Source organism: Aphelocoma coerulescens, unplaced genomic scaffold, assembly GCF_041296385.1.
Source record: "Aphelocoma coerulescens isolate FSJ_1873_10779 unplaced genomic scaffold, UR_Acoe_1.0 HiC_scaffold_166, whole genome shotgun sequence".
Classification (NCBI taxonomy): domain Eukaryota; kingdom Metazoa; phylum Chordata; class Aves; order Passeriformes; family Corvidae; genus Aphelocoma; species Aphelocoma coerulescens.
Genome location: NW_027183514.1, coordinates 39111 through 56721, shown reverse-complemented (window position 1 = coordinate 56721; position 17611 = coordinate 39111). Strand labels below are relative to the sequence as shown.

General features: G+C 54.4%; 1 long non-coding RNA gene across 1 annotated transcript; it reads right to left on the bottom strand.

Moving 5' to 3' along the window:
* Positions 1–10887: 10887 nt before the first annotated feature.
* On the bottom strand, positions 10888–17291 carry LOC138100919 (uncharacterized). Its single transcript, XR_011146967.1, has 2 exons — positions 17010–17291; positions 10888–11126 (listed from the first exon to the last, which is right to left on the bottom strand). It is a non-coding gene; the product is annotated as an uncharacterized lncRNA (long non-coding RNA).
* Between the last annotated feature and the right edge of the window lie 320 nt (positions 17292–17611).

Below are 17611 nucleotides of genomic sequence, written 5' to 3'. Positions count from 1 at the left end.
TGCCTCTTTCTGTCACTGTCTGTTGTGTCTGTATACTTTTCTGAATCCTTTTGGTTTCCTTTTTTTCTAAATCCTTTCCGTTTCCTTTTTTTTTTACTCCTGCTTGTTGAGGGTCTTTTGGTTAGCGGTGGTTTGTTTGTGTTTTGTTCCTTGCTTTTTCCTTCTGTCCGGTTTGCATCCTTGCAACTTCTCTCTTCTTGTTTCAGGAAGAAGTGCAATTTTGGAGAGAGAAAGAGAGAAGGAAACTGTTGGATGCAGAGTTTTTTGAAAGTTTTCTGCAGTTTTACTGTTGCAGTAGATTTTTCTACTCTTTCTTCTGGTCTGTTGTGGGCCACTGTAGTCAAGGAATTGGTCTGGCATGCTGAGCCTCTGTTGGAAGTAAATGTCTGATTGTTTTTGTGCTCCCCAGGGTCTGTATTTGGTTTACCAGCCTGTCCAGCTGTGCACAGCCCATGCCGTAGGGGTCTTGATGCTGGGCTTGCTGGGCTATTCCATCTTCAGAATGACCAACCACCAGAAGGACCTCTTCCGTCGTACCAATGGCAAGTGCAGGATCTGGGGGAAGAAGCCGGAGTCCATCGAGTGCTCCTACGTGTCCGTGGATGGGCCCAAGCACTACAGCAAGCTGATGACCTCTGGCTTTTGGGGCTGGGCACGTCATTTCAACTGCACGGGAGACCTGATGGGCTCGCTGGCCTATTGCCTGGCTTGTGGCTTTGAGCACATCCTGCCTTACTTCTACATCGTTTACATGACCACTCTGCTCACCCAGCGCTGCATTCGGGACGAGCACGGTTGTTGCAGCAAAGATGGGAAGGACTGGAAGCACTACACTGCTGCAGTGCCCTACCGGCTCTACCCGGCAGATTTTAAGGCTAATGCAGGATCCAGGGGAAAGAAAAAAGAAGAAACATGCAGGCATGCCATGTTTAAAGTGTTTAAACTGAAGTGGGGCACTGAAATGTCCCATTTTTTTAGAGGATTCTTTTAATTGGAATTGAATCATGCCGCAACCGGGCCAGGAGACACTTCAGAGACAGAGTCAGAGAAGCGGGTATTTGCTTTATTCGGCGCGCCGGGTGTGTGGGGATCGCTCCTCCAAACACACACCTGGTGCTCTCTACAACACAAGTATTATGGGTTAAATTAGGAATATTCATCACATTCCTTGGGACAGGTGTGGTTATACAAATTATTTCTCGGAAGTCATTAGCATATGGGCCACGCATGCGCTGTGTGTCCTGGTGGCCGCGCTGAGGAAGGCCTCTCCTCTTCCTCGGGGGTCTTTTCTGATGAAGGCCAGTAGTCTTCCTCTCAGTGAACTTTTTCACCTTTCTCCCTGGGCATGCGTAGTCCTTTGAGGAATGTTTCAGCGGTCTCTGAGATGATCCTTGTGCCCTCTATCTTGACAAGAGTAGGGCAAATTTGGTTTCTTAGGTTTTGTAATTACAGTCTGCTGTCTGAACTAACGTTTGCTGTCTCCCAATAGTTAACTCGTGCTTCCATGAGTTAGCTATTGACTGCCCCTTCCTCATTTCTGAAGAAGTATGTTTTTTTCCCAAAGCCTGTAGTGGTAGGTCAGGGCAGTAGACAGAAGGTGGCACAGGTTTGCAGCTGGCACCTGCCCACAGGGCCAGGGAAGGCACCTGGGTGCTTTCCTGTGGCTAGACTGGTTACTGCACTTTCCATCTCTACCAGTTGTTTTGAGGGTAGAGAAAGGTATTTTGAGGGCTGCAATGGGCCCAGCACCATGGGAGCAACTCCAGCATCTCAACATTTCCTGTGGGCTCCATGCCCATGGCTTACGAGGCTGCAGACCCAGCTGGTCAAAGGCGCAGCCCTGCCTCCCATTTCAGGGGAAGAAAGAGGAAGAGTTTTGTCAGGGCTCAACCTGAAATGACCTTTTGCCATTTCTGATTCTTCTCCCAGCATTGGAGAGGAGCAGCATCTCTGTCCCTGCCACCCGCTGGCCCTTGGAATGCACACATGAGCCCACGTATCACTTCAGGTGAAGCCAAGTGGCCGCCTCAGTTTGAAAGGGCGGCTGTTGTTTCACTGTTGCATTTCTTGGCTTGTTACAGCCCCTCCTGCCTGGACTACAGCCTGTGCTTGAAGACACAAAAGTGCCATGATGCCTGGAGGAAAGGCATCAAAAGCTTGACAAAGGCTGAAGGGAACACTCTGATCACCCCTTTTCCCAAGAGGGTTCTTTAGCTGAAGTTGCTAACCAGGAGCAGACTTGACACCCCGGCATGGGTTTGTGGTTCTTTTATTTCTCGAGTCCTCACTCCTGCGTGGGACTCGGCAACCGGGTGCTGCAGAGGCTCCGGCAAGGCATCAAAGACGCCCGCCCCGCAGCCAAGGGTGGCGCAAGATCTCCTCCAGCGCTGGCCTGTCCGCGGGGTGCTTGGACAAACACCAGCGGATCAGATGTTGGCACTCTGGGGAGAGAAGCCAGAAAGCGCCGGTCACTTGCAGAAGGCTCCTGCCCAGCTGCTCCCGGCGCCCGCAGGGCCCGGGCCGTGCTGCGTGTGCTCAGAGCTGTGCCGGCCTCCCGGCTGACTCTGCCCTTTGCGGGACAGCGGCACGGCAGGACACGCGCCACCTCCTGCAGCCAAGCGGGCCACACCGACCCCACCGTGGTCACGGGCCGCCGCCTGCGGCCAGCCCTTGAGGGCAGATCGACCTCCCGCGGAGCTGCGTGAGGGCCACGCTGGGCTGCGCGGTGCCATCTGCCAAAGCCTGCCTTCTTGAGGCCGGACACCAACCTGGAGAGACCTGCTGCCAGAAGAAGAGCTGCCCCGACACGATGCCACGGTCGTCCTGGAAGGGCTCGTTCCCGCAGACCATGACGTACAGCAGCACGCCCAGGGACCAGATGGTCGCCGAATGGCCGTGGTAGCAGCCAAGGCAGATCCACTCGGGTGGGCTGTACAGGTGTGTTCCTAGGGGACACAGGCGGCGCTGTCCAGGCGCAGGCTGCTGCCTTCCAGAGCCTGGTGCCAGCCTCCTGGCAGAAGCAGGGGCTGCACCAGTGGCCACAACTTCCCCCCGGGGCCAGCCGCCGTCCCCCAGCCAATTGGCCAAAGCCAGGAAACCGTTCTGCAAGGCAGACAAGGCCAGCGGAGCAGCCCAAGCCCTTGCGGGCCTGCCAAGCCGAGCGGCCGGGGCCTGGCTTTGGCAGCCCCCCTCTGTGGGCAGGGCCGGCAGCCGGCTCCTGGGGCACAGCATCTGGCCCGTGCCAAAGGGCAGCCGGCAGCCGGCTGAATGCCGCAGCCCGCAGCCCAGGAGGGAACGGGGCCGTGCAGTGCCTGGCACTGGGAGCGGGGCCCGGCCTGTGGGCTCACCGGCAAATTGCGTGAAGGCCTGCTCCTGGAGGAAGGTGCCGCAACCGAAGTCGATGAGCTTCAGGTCGCCACTCTCCGGGTCCACGAGGAGGTTCTCCGGCTTGATGTCCCGGTGCAGGACGCCGCAGGCGGTGCAGTGCCGCACGGCCTCCAGCACCTGGCAGAAAAGCCAGCGCGCCATCTCCTCGCACAGGAAGCCCTGCTCCAGCAGGAAGTCCAGGAGATCCTGCGATGACTCCGGACGCTCCATGACCAGCAGGAAGCTGTCAGGCAGCTCAAACCAGTCGAGGAGCTGGATGATGTTGTGGCAGCCAGAGCCCACCTTCTCCATGAGCACAATCTCCATGGGAACGCGGGTGCCGTCGGGCTGTGGGGAGGAGACAGTGCCTCCAGCAGGCCTGATGCTGCCCTGGGGCTGCTGTGCTGCCCCGTGCCTGGGATGCCCCAGTGCCCCCTTGGGCAGCCTCCCTGGTGCTTGGGCTTCCTCCCGCCCAGGGGATGCTTGGGGGGTGCCCCCCTGCCCGGCCCCACCACCGGTGTTTGGCATCCCCGGGCCCGCCCTGCTCCGGCTCGCACGCTGAGCCCACGCCCGCTCCCCCCGCCCTGCGCCGCCTCCCGCCCTCGGGGCCCGGCCTTATCCCTGCCCGCCACGCCCCGCTCTGGCGCTCTGGCGCCGTGGCCCCGCTCACTCACTCACCAGCTCGTACCACTGCACCACGCTCTCCCGGGCCACGCGTTTGATGGCCACCTGCAAGCCCACGAGAGACGGGGCTGAGCTCAAGCCCTGCCCCGCCCCTGGCCCTCGTCCCGCGCCCCGCCGTCCCGGCCACTTACCGGGCTCCCGTCCGAGAGGCGGATGCCCGAGAAAACGGTGCCGAAGCCACCGCTGCCCAGCTGCGGGCCCAGCTGGTACAGCTCCTGCAGCTTCTTCTTTTGCCCTGCGACCGAGACCGAGCCATCAGCCTTGCGCCCAGGGCCCCCCCGGCCAAGTGCCCGCGAGTGAAGCGGGCCGAGCCACCGCGGGCCACCTTGCTCTGACCTGCTTCCTGCTGCGCGCCGGGCAGCGGCCACCGCCTTGCAGCCGTCGGGCTGGCGAGCGCCAGAGCTGGGGCAGGGGAGCGCGCAGAGGCGGCTGCAGGAGCCGGAGGGCAGCGGGGCAGGGCGGCACCGTCGCTGTCCCCGGCGTCGTGGGCTGGACTCTGCTCTTGAGGACTGCCGGGGCTACAGCCCGAGGACTCGCACAGGGGGGTGTCAGGAGCAGCTGCAAACCAGAGAGGGGTTTTTTGAAGCTGTGGCATCAGAAGCACTGGAAACAGCCAGGGACTCGGCTGCTCTCAAGGGCCCTGGCCTGGCCTGCGGATGCCCCTCAAGAGCCCCAAGGGAGCCTCAGAGAGCTCCTCAGATCTCACCTGCTACCAGCAAGGCCTTCCTGGTAGTCGGTGGCCGTCTCGGAGCAGCTTCCTGGAGATGGAGGAACCTCCTGGGTGTCTTGAGGCTCGTCTCCGCCACCAGGCAAGAGCTGTTGCCAGCTGGCGCAGCCGGCACAGCGTCCTGGGAGCTGTGGGCCGGCAACTGCTGGCTCCAGCTCACTCGCTGCTCCAGCACCTGCTCCTGACAAGGCTCCCCTGGATGGGGCTGGGCTCCCACTTGGACTTCTGGGCTTTCCCTGGCAACGTCAGTTGTCAGGGTTGTGCCCGTGTTGTTGAAGTCCATGAGTCCAAGGGAGCTGGGAGACCTGTGCACAGGCTCTGCACTTTCTGCAGGCTGACTGCAGGTCTCATGGAGCGTCTGCGGGCGATGGAGGCTGTCAGAGATAGCGGACGCTCCTGGCGGGATGGAGGATCTCTGACAGCCTGAGCTTCTTGCCTGGATGGCGGCTCTCTGATGGTGTGCCATCCTTGCAAGGCTTGAGGCTCTCCCAGGGATGGAGAATCTTGCTGGGAGCAGCCTCTTGAAGGGATGGAGGCTCCTGGAGGAGCTGGCCGAGCCACAGCAGGGCAGGTGGCCTCGCTTCAGCAGCTCCTCCAGTTCTTTCCACAAGGCCTGCCACATCCCAGAGTAGAGCGGCACCCATGTCCCATTGCGAGCCCAGAGCAGCAGCATCAGTTCCTGCAGCTCCTGGGCCACTGCCACGCAGGGGCCGCAGCTGCAGGGGCTGTCCAGGGGGCTCGCGGGAGCACGTGGCCGCTTGCGAGGGGTGGCCCGAGGCCTGGAGGACCTGGGAGCCGCAGGGGCTCCTCGCTTCCTCCGTGAGCCTCTGGGCTGCACCCCGGGGCGCTTGCGCCTCTTCGCTGTCCTTGTCTGCCGCCTCCGTGGTTGCCAGTGGCCAACGGCCCACCAGACAGCCACAGCGGCCAACAGCAGGACAAGCACAATCACTGGGACAACACCGTCACACATGGCTCCGGCACGTCCCATCGCGACTGCACTGGCAGCTGCAGGTGCTGGCCCGTGTTACATAGCGACTGCGCGGTGATGTCACAGTGCTGTGGGCCAGGACAGCCGGGTGACATCCCAGCCCCGCCTCTCACCAGCGCTCAGCCCCTTTGTGCCGTCATAGCCCTGGGCCCACCTCAGGGATCAGCAGAACCAGCTCATGCCTAAGGATGCACATGGCCAGAAAAAGCCTGGCAGCAAGAACAGGAGCTCAGCCTGCTGCAGTGAATCATTCCCTGCAGCAAGTGGCACATCAGGAAGAGTGCTGCTGCCACCAGTGTCAAGCCCATGGCTCCCAGGACACTGCAGCGGTACCAACTGGCAACAGCCACTACTCTGTGCCTGCGAAGATCTTCCAGAGACAAAGGGAGTTGAAGTTCCTGTGTCTCTGGGGAGCTCTCCTGAACTGGCTGTCGAGGGCAGGAAGAGTTTTCTGTAACAGCTCACCGACTTCTGCGTTGCCTCTGTTCTAAACAAGTCAGGATTTCCCAAGGAGCGCTCATGGTGCTCTCACTGCTCTGGTTTTGACGGGCATAGGGTTCCTTTTTTCCCAGTTGCTGGCACACACTGGGTTCAGATGCACCATGGGAATGCTGTGGATCAAACAGGGGTGGTTTGCTTTCTGCTGAGCAGGGCTTGCCCTCTTCAGGGACTTTGCAGTGTCCCTTGGTACAGTGCACGTTTTCCACGGCGAAGGGAGGGAAGAGTGTTGAAGACAGAGGCAAAGAATGCATTAAACACCTGTGCTGTGTCCCTGGCCCTGTTTGTCAGGTGACCATCCACATCCTGGAAGGGGACAATGTTACTTCTACAATGTTTCTTTCCATGCATATATTTAAAACCACTCTTTTTATTGGGCCCCACATTTCTGGCCACCTTCCTCTCCAGCTGAGCTTTCAGTGCACCAAAGTTCTCCCTACAGTGGCGAGAAACATCTCTGGGGAAGGAATGAGAAGGAGGTGTCTTTACAAACTATCTGTGGGCCTGATGGTAGATAAAGCCAGATACTGATAGGTGAAAGAAGCAGCAAAGGGAGGAACCCTAAATTCCATAGGAATTCCACTAATTGACACAGACTGTTACTCACTCAAGACTCTGCTAATCCCTGGATTTAGAGAAAAAGAACAGAGACAGGAGCAAAAGAATGGGGGGGGGGGGGAGGGGGGTAGACATTAGAAAGGGGGTTTGTATTAAGCCATTTGGGAAGTCTGTACCTCTCAAGTAGCTCAGCCAGTGGGGAAAGAGAGAGGGAAATGCATCTGGGAAATTAGGAGAAAAAGGAAGCTGCGTCCTCTATCAACTTGAGAGATCCCATGGGAAATGCCCATGACCTCTCCCTTTATTCGATCAAAGTAACAGGACTGCTCTGTCTCTTGTTTGGACGTACAGCTGTGGTGTTTGAGGACTAATTTTCCTGACATCCGTATTCTTCTTGTGACCTTGCTTCCACTGGGCACACAGCTTCCTTTTCCATCCTCTTTGCCAGAGAAGAAGCCTTCTGCCTCGCCTGCTTGGCTTTCGACATTTGGGAATCTCCTGCTGCTGTGCCCTTAGGAGGTGATGTTTCAAAATTGACCAGCACGGATGGACCCCAGCACCTGCAAAAACATTGTCCCTGGAGACCCTGCTTAGCAGTTCCCTGAGCAGTCTGAAGTCTGCTCTCCTCATGGCCCGAGCTGAGGTTTTGCTGGCCCTTTTCCTCTTGTCAGAGGTTTGAAACTCGATTGATTTGTGGTCGCTGTGGCCAAGACGGCCGCCAGTCCCCACCTGGCTCAGGGCACGTGGGACTCAGAGGGCGGCCTGGCTCCAGGGGGGCTGAGCTGGAGAGTCCTGGGCTGCGGGGGGCTTCCCGCTTTCCTGGGAGGAGACTCCCTGGGGAGGAAGAAGGGTCTGGCATGAGCCACAAGGCCCCTGGCCGAGGGACGGTAGCGGGGGACGTGTGCGTAGCGGATGCTGTCTGGGAGGAGCTGTGGCAAGGAGTGGGTGTGGGGCTGGGGGTGTCCCAGAGCTCAGTGAGGGTGTTCCCCCAGCCCAGCAGGCAGAAAGCCCCTGGCTCACAGCAGGAGCCAAGTTCCAGGTCACCAGGAACAGCCCCCGCCCTCACCAGTGCTCCCAGCCTCCCACAAAGGTTGGTTATGCCCATGGGTGCTGCCAAGGTTCCCCATGGGAACAGGGCTGGACACCCTAAAAAGGGGGGTCAACACCCCAGGGGCAAAGCCAGTGCAGGGGAGAATGAGTGGGATGAGTGTGAGAGGACCACCTCTACCCCTCCCATCCCGCACCAGGGAGCAGGGACTTTCCTGGGACAGCTCCAGGAGGATATTCAGGACCATCCTTGCCTGGGACAGGGGTGCCAAGGAGATCCAGGAGGGATCAGTGTCCAGCTCTGTGTCCTGGGACACCCTGCACCCTGTTCCCCATAGCCCTGATTTTCAGGAAGGAGCCACAGGAGCCTCCTGGCCATTGCTGGATTTTTCTTTCAGGAATTCGCTGTGGAGCTCGTTTGTCTTTTTTTGCCTCTTTCGGAGCTCCTGTAAAAACGGCCTTGGAGCTGGAAGGGGCGGGGCGGGGCGGGGCGGGGCAGGGCGGAGAAGAGCCAGCTGGGGAAGTCTTGAGGGCTTCTGTGGCTCTGGCAGCCTGCTTTCCTCCTCTCCCTTTGGTGGAGGTGTGGGCTGGCAACGGAGCATCTTCCCCGGGTGGCCGCGGTGCCCCGGATCCCTGCCCTGAGCGGAGGGACAACACTGGGCGTCTCTGGCCTGCCGCACGCAGCCAGGCTGCCGCACAGAGCTCCTCCAAAGCCCTGCCCTTGGCCGCAGGGGGCCGAATTAGTGAGGCATTAAGGAGGGAGGAAGGAAGGGCGCTAATTAGGGAGGGGAGGGCGGGGAGCCGTTCCCAGCCGAGGGGGCGTGGCCAGGACGATGGGCGTGGGCAGGGCCTCAGCGGCGGCGAGGGGCCGTGGTCTGAGCGGGGCCGGGGCCAGCGCTGAGGGGAGCAAAGGGCGGGAAAAGGCTCGGTGCTGCTGAGGGGAAGCGTCGGGAAGGAGGGGACGGAGGGGATATCGTTGGGAAAAAGGGAGACACAAGAGCTCCTGGGGGCCTGAAACCACTAACAGTGGTGGAGGGGAGCCCAACACACTCCTCCTATGTATCCCTATGCTTTACAGAGGGGAAGGCGTGGCTAAAATCCAGGAGAAACAGTGCTGTGGATCCAAGGAATCAGAAGCAGGATCTGTGTGGAGGGCGTCCCTCACGGGAGGCACATGAATCGACCTGAGCGAGGCTGGGGCAGGAGGGTCACGGCCAGCAGAGAAGGGGGACCCTCTGTCCATGCCAAGGCCCAGGGCAGCCCTATCCCGGGAAGCGCGCAGGGAGCGGATCCTTGAGCTGCTGCACGTTGGCGCTGCCCTCGCTCAGCCGGCAGCCCCCTCATTGCCCAGGGGGAGCTGGTGGCAGTGGGGAGTGGGAGAGGGAAACATCTGTCCTACACCTCCATGGCTGCGGCACTGCCAAAGGTGAAGAAGGTCAGAGAACTGCCAAACAAGATCCTCCAGCAGGAAAGGCAGACGTTCCCAGCTCCAGGGAATTCCCTGATGTCAGCAGTGGAGGAGCAGGATGAGGAAGATCTCCACGCTTGCGATACTTCTGGCAAGAGCCTCCGTCCCTGCCAGAGCCTCGGTGAGAGCTGCCGGAGCGCAGACGGAGGAAGGCCTTTGGACAGGTGCAAGGTATGAATGATGCACGGTCCCCAGTCGTGGTGTGAGCAGAAACATTTCTTCCAAGCACCTCTGGCTTTTAGAAGAGTTTCACTCTCAGGTTCGAATAGCGTGAGCCTGGAAAGCCAATAGTCGAAATGCTCCGATGTCTGCTACCCAGTACTAGACATGAACTCGTGTCTCTCGTAGCAACATCAGGCTTTTTCCCTAAGCCAAGTGCTGGAAGGAGAATTTCTTCTGCAAAACTACTGTGCTTCTGCTGCTTGTTCCATTTTAGAAAGTTTCCTTCGTCGCCCCTGCCTTGATTGAACAGTCCTTTCTCTTCTAACTAGAAGCTCCAGGTTCTCTTCTTACAAGTTGTCTTTGTTTTCTTTGCCCACAGACAGGAGTCCCTGCTTCCCCAGAGCCACGTCGATCTGCAGAGCCTGCTTGTGGCTGAGGATGCAGATGGCCAGGAAAGGCCGGGAAGTAAAAATTGGTAACATTTCTAGTTCCTAGGAAAGAAATATTTCATGAGATCTGGAAAACAAGCATCCCAGCATCTGTGGCATTCCCAGCTGATCAGTCCCGCTGTAGCAAGATTGAGGATGCATCTCCCAGTTCTCCAAGAGCTGAGTAGGTATTAGTAGGGCATTGGACTGCAGCTGGGAACAGCAAAAGTGGCTGGCACAGCAAGTTCAATGTATGGCTGTCCAAGGTCTGTCTTTTGCAAGTTTCCAAGCTTTGCATCATGTTCTTGGGATTCCATTATCACTTTCAACCGAATACTCTACCAGTTAGAGCCATGATTGCCATCAAAAAGGTGAAGTCTGTAATAATAATCTGGTTTTTGGAGGGGAGATTTTCTCTCATCTCTTGCTCTGATCAGCTAGTGTAGTTTTAGAGGAGTTTGTGGTAAAGTCTGTTCTGTGCTGATTTTTTAATGGCTGTTTGACCACCAGACATGTCTGTGCCCTGAAGACATTTTCAGTTTTCATCCAGTTAGTCTAGAAGGTCCACTGAAAAAGTTATTTGATGTAACTCATCTCTCTGAAACCTGGGCAAACAAAATGCTCTGTTTTGGATTACAGGGAGGTGGACTGGTTTTCCTTGGCAAGCATCCTTTTCCTGCTCGTGTTTGCACCGCCGATCGTGTATTACTTCATCATGTCCTGTGACCAGTACCAGTGCTCTCTGACTGACCCACTGCTGGACTTGCTGACAGGGAATAAACATCTGTCTGACATCTGGAACAGGACTCCCACACTGACCTATAGGGCTGCTGGCATCTATTCCCTTTGGGTCACTGTACCGGTTTGGCCAAATTTAGAAATATATACTCTGAGAGAAGGCACAACCACCCCTCCCCCACCAGGTTCGGGAAAAAAAAAATAAATTTTCCTCGAAGGAAAGTGAAGAAGATAAAACAATTTATTTAACAAACACACGGGAAAGGAAAATGAGGTTAAATGGTAAAATCTTTTGCTGTGGAGGAAAAAAAACCTGGGAAAGCGTTAGAGTCCTCCCTTTGGTCTCCTCGGCGCTGGGGCTTGGCCCAGGGCCAGGCCCTCTGTGCCCGACGAAAAGTCCTCCCGATGTGCTCTGAGGTTGAAAAGCAGTCCAGTAGCAAAGGGAGAAAAAAATCCGGAATTCTAGAGAAGGGAAAAAGCAAAGTCCAACTCTCAGTCTCTCTCCGGAGAACCAGAAACTGAAACAACTGGCCAAAAGCTGACTGAAACACAGCAAGCCGGGTGCTTCCTCGCCCCCCTGCCGCGGCTGGGCAGGGAAAAAAAAAAACCTCCTATCTTTATGTGACCTTGAACAAGCTGCAAACTGCTTTGAGAAAGTTTTGCTCAGTTTTTTCTTCTCCCTCTCAGGCTCAGTTTAGAGGCATAGAAAGGCACAAAATTAATTTCTGGGCATAGGCAGCGATATGGGATACATATCATAACGTCACCCCAAGACATTCCACCCCTTATCCCATATTGTTGGCTCAATGCCCAAAATGAGATATTCTAATTCTACACACACATTAATACATATATATATATACATATATATATATATGTGCACAGCTATATACGAACAGTGACAGTGACAATCAGCAAGCAGGGGTATACAAGCATTTCACACTACAATCAGATCTCCCTGTGGTACACAACGTGTTGTTCCATCTTTCTGCATTACCCACCATGTGCAACCAGGTCCCTGGGCGAAGACAACCCCACGGGTGGGTTTGTCTGTACTCGAGGCAGATTTTACCCACACAGTCCTTCCTAACAGACCTCTGACATGCACTACTGGGACCTTATCTCCATCTGTTGCATGCAGGGATTCAGATTGGGCTGGACCAGCTCTATTGGTGGAACCTCGGGTGTTAACTAACCAGGTGGCCTTTGCTAGATGCTGTTCCCAATTTTTGAAAGTTCCCCCACCTAGTGCCTTCAAAGTGGTTTTCAACAATCCATTACACCGTTCCACTTTGCCTGCAGCTGGTGCATGGTAAGGGATGTGGTACACCCACTCAATGCCATGTTCTCTAGCCCAGGTGTTAATAAGGCTGTTCTTAAAATGAGTCCCATTATCAGATTCAATTCTCTCAGGGGTACCATGCCTCCAAAGGACTTGCTTTTCAAGGCCCAGGATGGTGTTCCGGGCAGTAGCGTGAGGCACAGGGTAGGTCTCCAGCCATCCTGTGGTGGCTTCTACCATTGTGAGCACATGGCGCTTGCCTTGGCGGGTTTGAGGCAGTGTGATGTAATCAACCTGCCAGGCCTCCCCATACTTGTATTTGGACCACCGCCCACCATACCACAGGGGCTTCACCCGCTTGGCCTGCTTGATCGCAGCGCATGTCTCACAATCATGGATCACCTGGGAGATACTGTCCATGGTCAGATCCACCCCTCGATCTCGTGCCCACTTATAGGTGGCATCTCTGCCCTGATGGCCTGAGGCATCATGGGCCCATCGAGCTAGGAACAACTCTCCCTTGTGTTTCCAGTCCAAGTCTACCTGTGACACTTCTATCTTTGCAGCCTGATCTACCTGCTTGTTGTTTTGGTGTTCTTCATTAGCCCTACTCTTGGGGACATGGGCATCTACATGGCGGACTTTCACAACCAGCTTTCTCACTCGGGCAGTGATGTTTTTCCACTCTTCAGCAGCCCAGATTGGTTTTCCCCTACGCTGCCAATTAGCTTTTTCCCACTTCTCTAACCATCCCCACAGAGCATTGGCTACCATCCATGAATCAGTGTAGAGGTAGAGCTTTGGCCACTTCTCCCTTTCAGCAATGTCCAGGGCTAGTTGAACAGCTTTGAGTTCAGCGAATTGGCTTGATCCACCTTCTCCCTCAGTAGCTTCTGCAACCCGTCGTGTGGGACTCCATACGGCTGCTTTCCACTTTCGTTTCATCCCTACGATACGACAAGAACCGTCGGTGAAAAGAGCGTAGCGTGTGTCTTCTGATGGCAGTTGGTTGTACGGTGGAGCTTCTTCAGCACGTGTCACTTGTTCTTCTTCATCAGCGAGACCAAAGTTTTCACCTTCAGGCCAATTTGTGATTATTTCCAAAATCCCAGGGCGATTCAGTTTTCCAATACAGGCGCGCTGTGTGATGAGAGCAATCCATTTGCTCCATGTGGCATTGGTGGCGTGGTGGGTAGAGGGAACCTCTGCTTTGAACATCCACCCCAGCACTGGTAGTCGGGGTGCCAAGAGGAGTTGTGCCTCAGTTCCAATTACCTCTGAGGCGGCTTTGATTCCTTCATAGGCTGCCAGGATTTCCTTCTCTGTGGGAGTGTAGTTAGCTTCAGACCCTCTGTAGCTTCGGCTCCAAAACCCCAGTGGTCGACCACGAGTCTCACCAGACACCTTCTGCCAGAGGCTCCAGGACAGGCCATGGCTCCCAGCTGCAGAGTAGAGCACGTTCTTCACTTCGGGTCCTGTCCTAACTGGGCCAAGGGCTACCGCATGAGCGATTTCCTGCTTGATTTGGGTGAAAGCTTGTTGCTGTTCGGGGCCCCAATGGAAATCGTTCTTCTTGCGGGTAACCAGGTAGAGAGGGCTCACAATCTGGCTGTACTCAGGAATGTGCATCCTCCAAAAGCCTATGGCACCTAGGAAAGCTTGTGTTTCCTTCTTGTTGGTTGGTGGAGACATTGCAGTGATCTTATTGATGACCTCAACAGGAATCTGACGTCGTCCATCTTGCCACTTCACTCCCAGGAACTGGATCTCTCGGGCAGGTCCCTTGACTTTACTCTTCTTGATGGCGAAACCAGCTTCCAGGAGAATCCGGATAACTTTCTCTCCTTTCTCAAACACTTCTGCTGCAGTGTTCCCCCACACAATGATGTCATCAATGTACTGCAGATGTTCTGGAGCCTCACCCTTTTCTAGTGCAGTCTGGATTAGTCCATGGCAGATGGTGGGACTGTGCTTCCACCCCTGGGGCAGTCGGTTCCAGGTGTACTGCACACCTCTCCAGGTGAAAGCAAACTGAGGCCTGCACTCTGCTGCCAGGGGGATGGAGAAAAATGCATTAGCAATGTCAATAGTGGCGTACCACTTCGCTGCTTTGGACTCCAGCTCATACTGGAGCTCCAACATGTCCGGCACAGCAGCGCTCAGTGGTGGAGTCACTTCATTCAAGCCACGATAGTCCACAGTCAATCTCCATTCTCCTTCAGATTTGCGCACAGGCCAAATGGGGCTGTTGAAGGGTGAGTGGGTCTTGCTGACCACCCCTTGGCTCTCCAGCTCACGAATCATCTTGTGGATGGGAATCACAGCATCTCGAGTTGTCCGGTACTGTCGGCGATGCACTGTCGAGGTAGCAATTGGTACTCTTTGTTCTTCCACCTTCAGAAGGCCGACTGCAGACGGGTTTTCTGATAGCCCAGGCAAAGTGTTCAATTGCTTACTGCCCTCTGTCTCCACAGCAGCTATTCCAAAAGCCCACTTGAGTCCCTTTGGGTCTCTAAAATACCCGTTCCGGAGGAAGTCTATGCCTAAAATGCACGGGGCCTCTGGGCCAGTCACAATGAGATGCTTCTTCCACTCAGTTCTAGTCAGGCTCACCTCAGCTTCCACCAAGGTCAAATTTTGTGATCCACCCGTTACACCAGAAATAGAAACAGATTCTACCCCCACATGCTGCGATGGAATTATTGTACACTGTGCACCAGTGTCAACCAAGGCATCATATTTTTGTGGTTCTGATGTACCAGGCCAACGAATCCACACAGTCCAAAAAACACGGTTTTCCCTGACCTCTACCTGGCTAGAGGCAGGGCCCCTCTATGCCTGGTTATCTTTCTTTCCCTGGGCCTGTATCTTAGAGGTTCCTTCATGGGAATTGGACATGTCATCCTCTTTTCCATCATTTCCGGCAGTTTGGCTACAGGCAACTGGTGCTACTTCCTTTTTGGTAGGTCCTCCTTTCTGAGACTTGCGCTCCTTCAATTCACGCACTCGTGCTGCCAGAGCAGAATTGGGTTGTCCACCCCACTTCCTCATGTTCTCCCCACTGTCACACAGGAAATCCCACAGCTCACTTCGTGGGATGTGCCTTCTCTCTGGGGAACGTCCGCGGAGAAGGCACTCTTTAATCTCCTGGAGACTCTTCTCCATCTTATCTTCCATTCTCTTCACATGTGTTTCCACAGCTGCGATCCTTGCATGTGTTGGGCCATGCACAGAGTCTGCATATGCTCGGAGCTTCACTGCCATATCCTTCACAGTCTCATTTGCACCGTAGTCTGGTTTCATTATTGCTAAAGCAGAAGCGTATTCTGGTGGCCCAAGTTGTATGAGTTTTCGCCACATGTATGGAATAACTCTGGCCCGGTCTGGACTCCTCAATCCTGGGTCATTTGCGAAGACAACCTCTACCACCCCTAGTTCTCTCAGGCGTTGGATCCCTTGTTCTATGGTCTTCCACGGGGTTTGCTGCATGTAGAGATCATCTCCACACATATATCTTTCAATCACGCCTGTCAAAACTCGTCTCCAGACACTGGTAGAGTCAGTCCCCCTTTTCATCGCTTGGTCGATCACTGGATCATGTGACAGGGATCCCAAATGCCTCGCTTCAGCACCGTCCAGCATCACATCATCACCTGCCGCATCCCAAATACGGACCATCCAACTTATTATGGATTCATCGGACCGTCGGGTGTAATCCTTTCTTAGGCTGTGAAGGTCCTTTATGGACATGGACTCAGTAATGGTTTCTGTGCCTGAGTCAGTTGGTGGTTTTGAGGTTCCTTCCCCTGCATCTTTTGAGGTTCCTTCCCCTCCATTATCCTCATCTTTCACTGGGCGATCAGTTTTGGTTATGTGCTTTTTCCTTGTAACAGGAGCCACTGTCAGTGGCTTAGACTCTCCATCTGGCTTGGGCTTGCTGTCTGGTTTATCTGCAGCCTGAGTGACTGGGATATCTGCAGGCTTTGCTGATTGATCTTCCTGCCTCTCTACCCTTACCGGCTGCAGTGTGCGATAGGCATATGCCAAGACCCAACATATTGCAAGGAGCTTGTTCTCATTGGAATTGTCATTGTATTTCTCTTTCAGATATTTCGCCACCTCAGCTGGTTTCTGAACTTGTTCAGGGGAAAAATTGCAAACCATTGGGTCAGAGAATTTCTTCAGGATTTGGCCTATATCCTCCCATTCCCCACACCACTCAGGATGTTCCACCTCTGGGTCAGGTGTCTCGGCAGTCACCCGGGAAATCTGAGCTCTCATTCTAGAGAAGTTGTGAATCATATAGAGGAAGATTACCAGGTTAAATACCAGGAGGGTGGTCTCTTTAATATCCAGGGGAAACTGAACACTCTCAAAAGAAAACCTATCAAATTTAAAGGGAAGGGAAACCCCATCTCCTCCTCCTCTAACAATCTGGGTGCAGTTACTAATAAATTCCCAAAACAGGCTACTGAAGCTAGGGCTGGGGTTAGGAGGGAGAAACCATTTATCATACACACTTTGAACCGATGCCTGTACCTCTGTCAACTTCTTATAAATCATTATCACCGAGCACAGCAAAATAGAAATCCGAATTCGTGTCCCTGCTCTGCAAAAATTCCTTATCAAGGATAAGATCGGACCAAGTTGTGGATAGGCAAATAAGCCTAGGGACCAGAAAGGCACTAGTACCTTAAACAAGCCTACAGACCAGAAATACATGAATATATCAAGCCAGAGAAATGTTATGAACTCAACCAACATGATGACTATTTTACTCCAGCACAGAATAAGTAAATTCAAACCAAAATGTAATTAGCACAGGTTTTCACTTTCCTTCGAGCCCCACGTTGGGCGCCACTAAATTTGTACCGGTTTGGCCAAATTTAGAAATATATACTCTGAGAGAAGGCACAACCACCCCTCCCCCACCAGGTTCGGGAAAAAAAAAATAAATTTTCCTCGAAGGAAAGTGAAGAAGATAAAACAATTTATTTAACAAACACACGGGAAAGGAAAATGAGGTTAAATGGTAAAATCTTTTGCTGTGGAGGAAAAAAAACCTGGGAAAGCGTTAGAGTCCTCCCTTTGGTCTCCTCGGCGCTGGGGCTTGGCCCAGGGCCAGGCCCTCTGTGCCCGACGAAAAGTCCTCCCGATGTGCTCTGAGGTTGAAAAGCAGTCCAGTAGCAAAGGGAGAAAAAAATCCGGAATTCTAGAGAAGGGAAAAAGCAAAGTCCAACTCTCAGTCTCTCTCCGGAGAACCAGAAACTGAAACAACTGGCCAAAAGCTGACTGAAACACAGCAAGCCGGGTGCTTCCTCGCCCCCCTGCCGCGGCTGGGCAGGGAAAAATAAAAACCTCCTATCTTTATGTGACCTTGAACAAGCTGCAAACTGCTTTGAGAAAGTTTTGCTCAGTTTTTTCTTCTCCCTCTCAGGCTCAGTTTAGAGGCATAGAAAGGCACAAAATTAATTTCTGGGCATAGGCAGCGATATGGGATACATATCATAACGTCACCCCAAGACAGTCACTTTCCAGGTACATTCTTGAGTTATGATCTGGATGCCGGGTCTGGTTTCTCACACGGCTGTTGGATGAATCCTTTTGCACAAAGGATAGTGGAATGTTGAACTGGCATTTACTCTTTGGTGTTTCCCACTTTCCA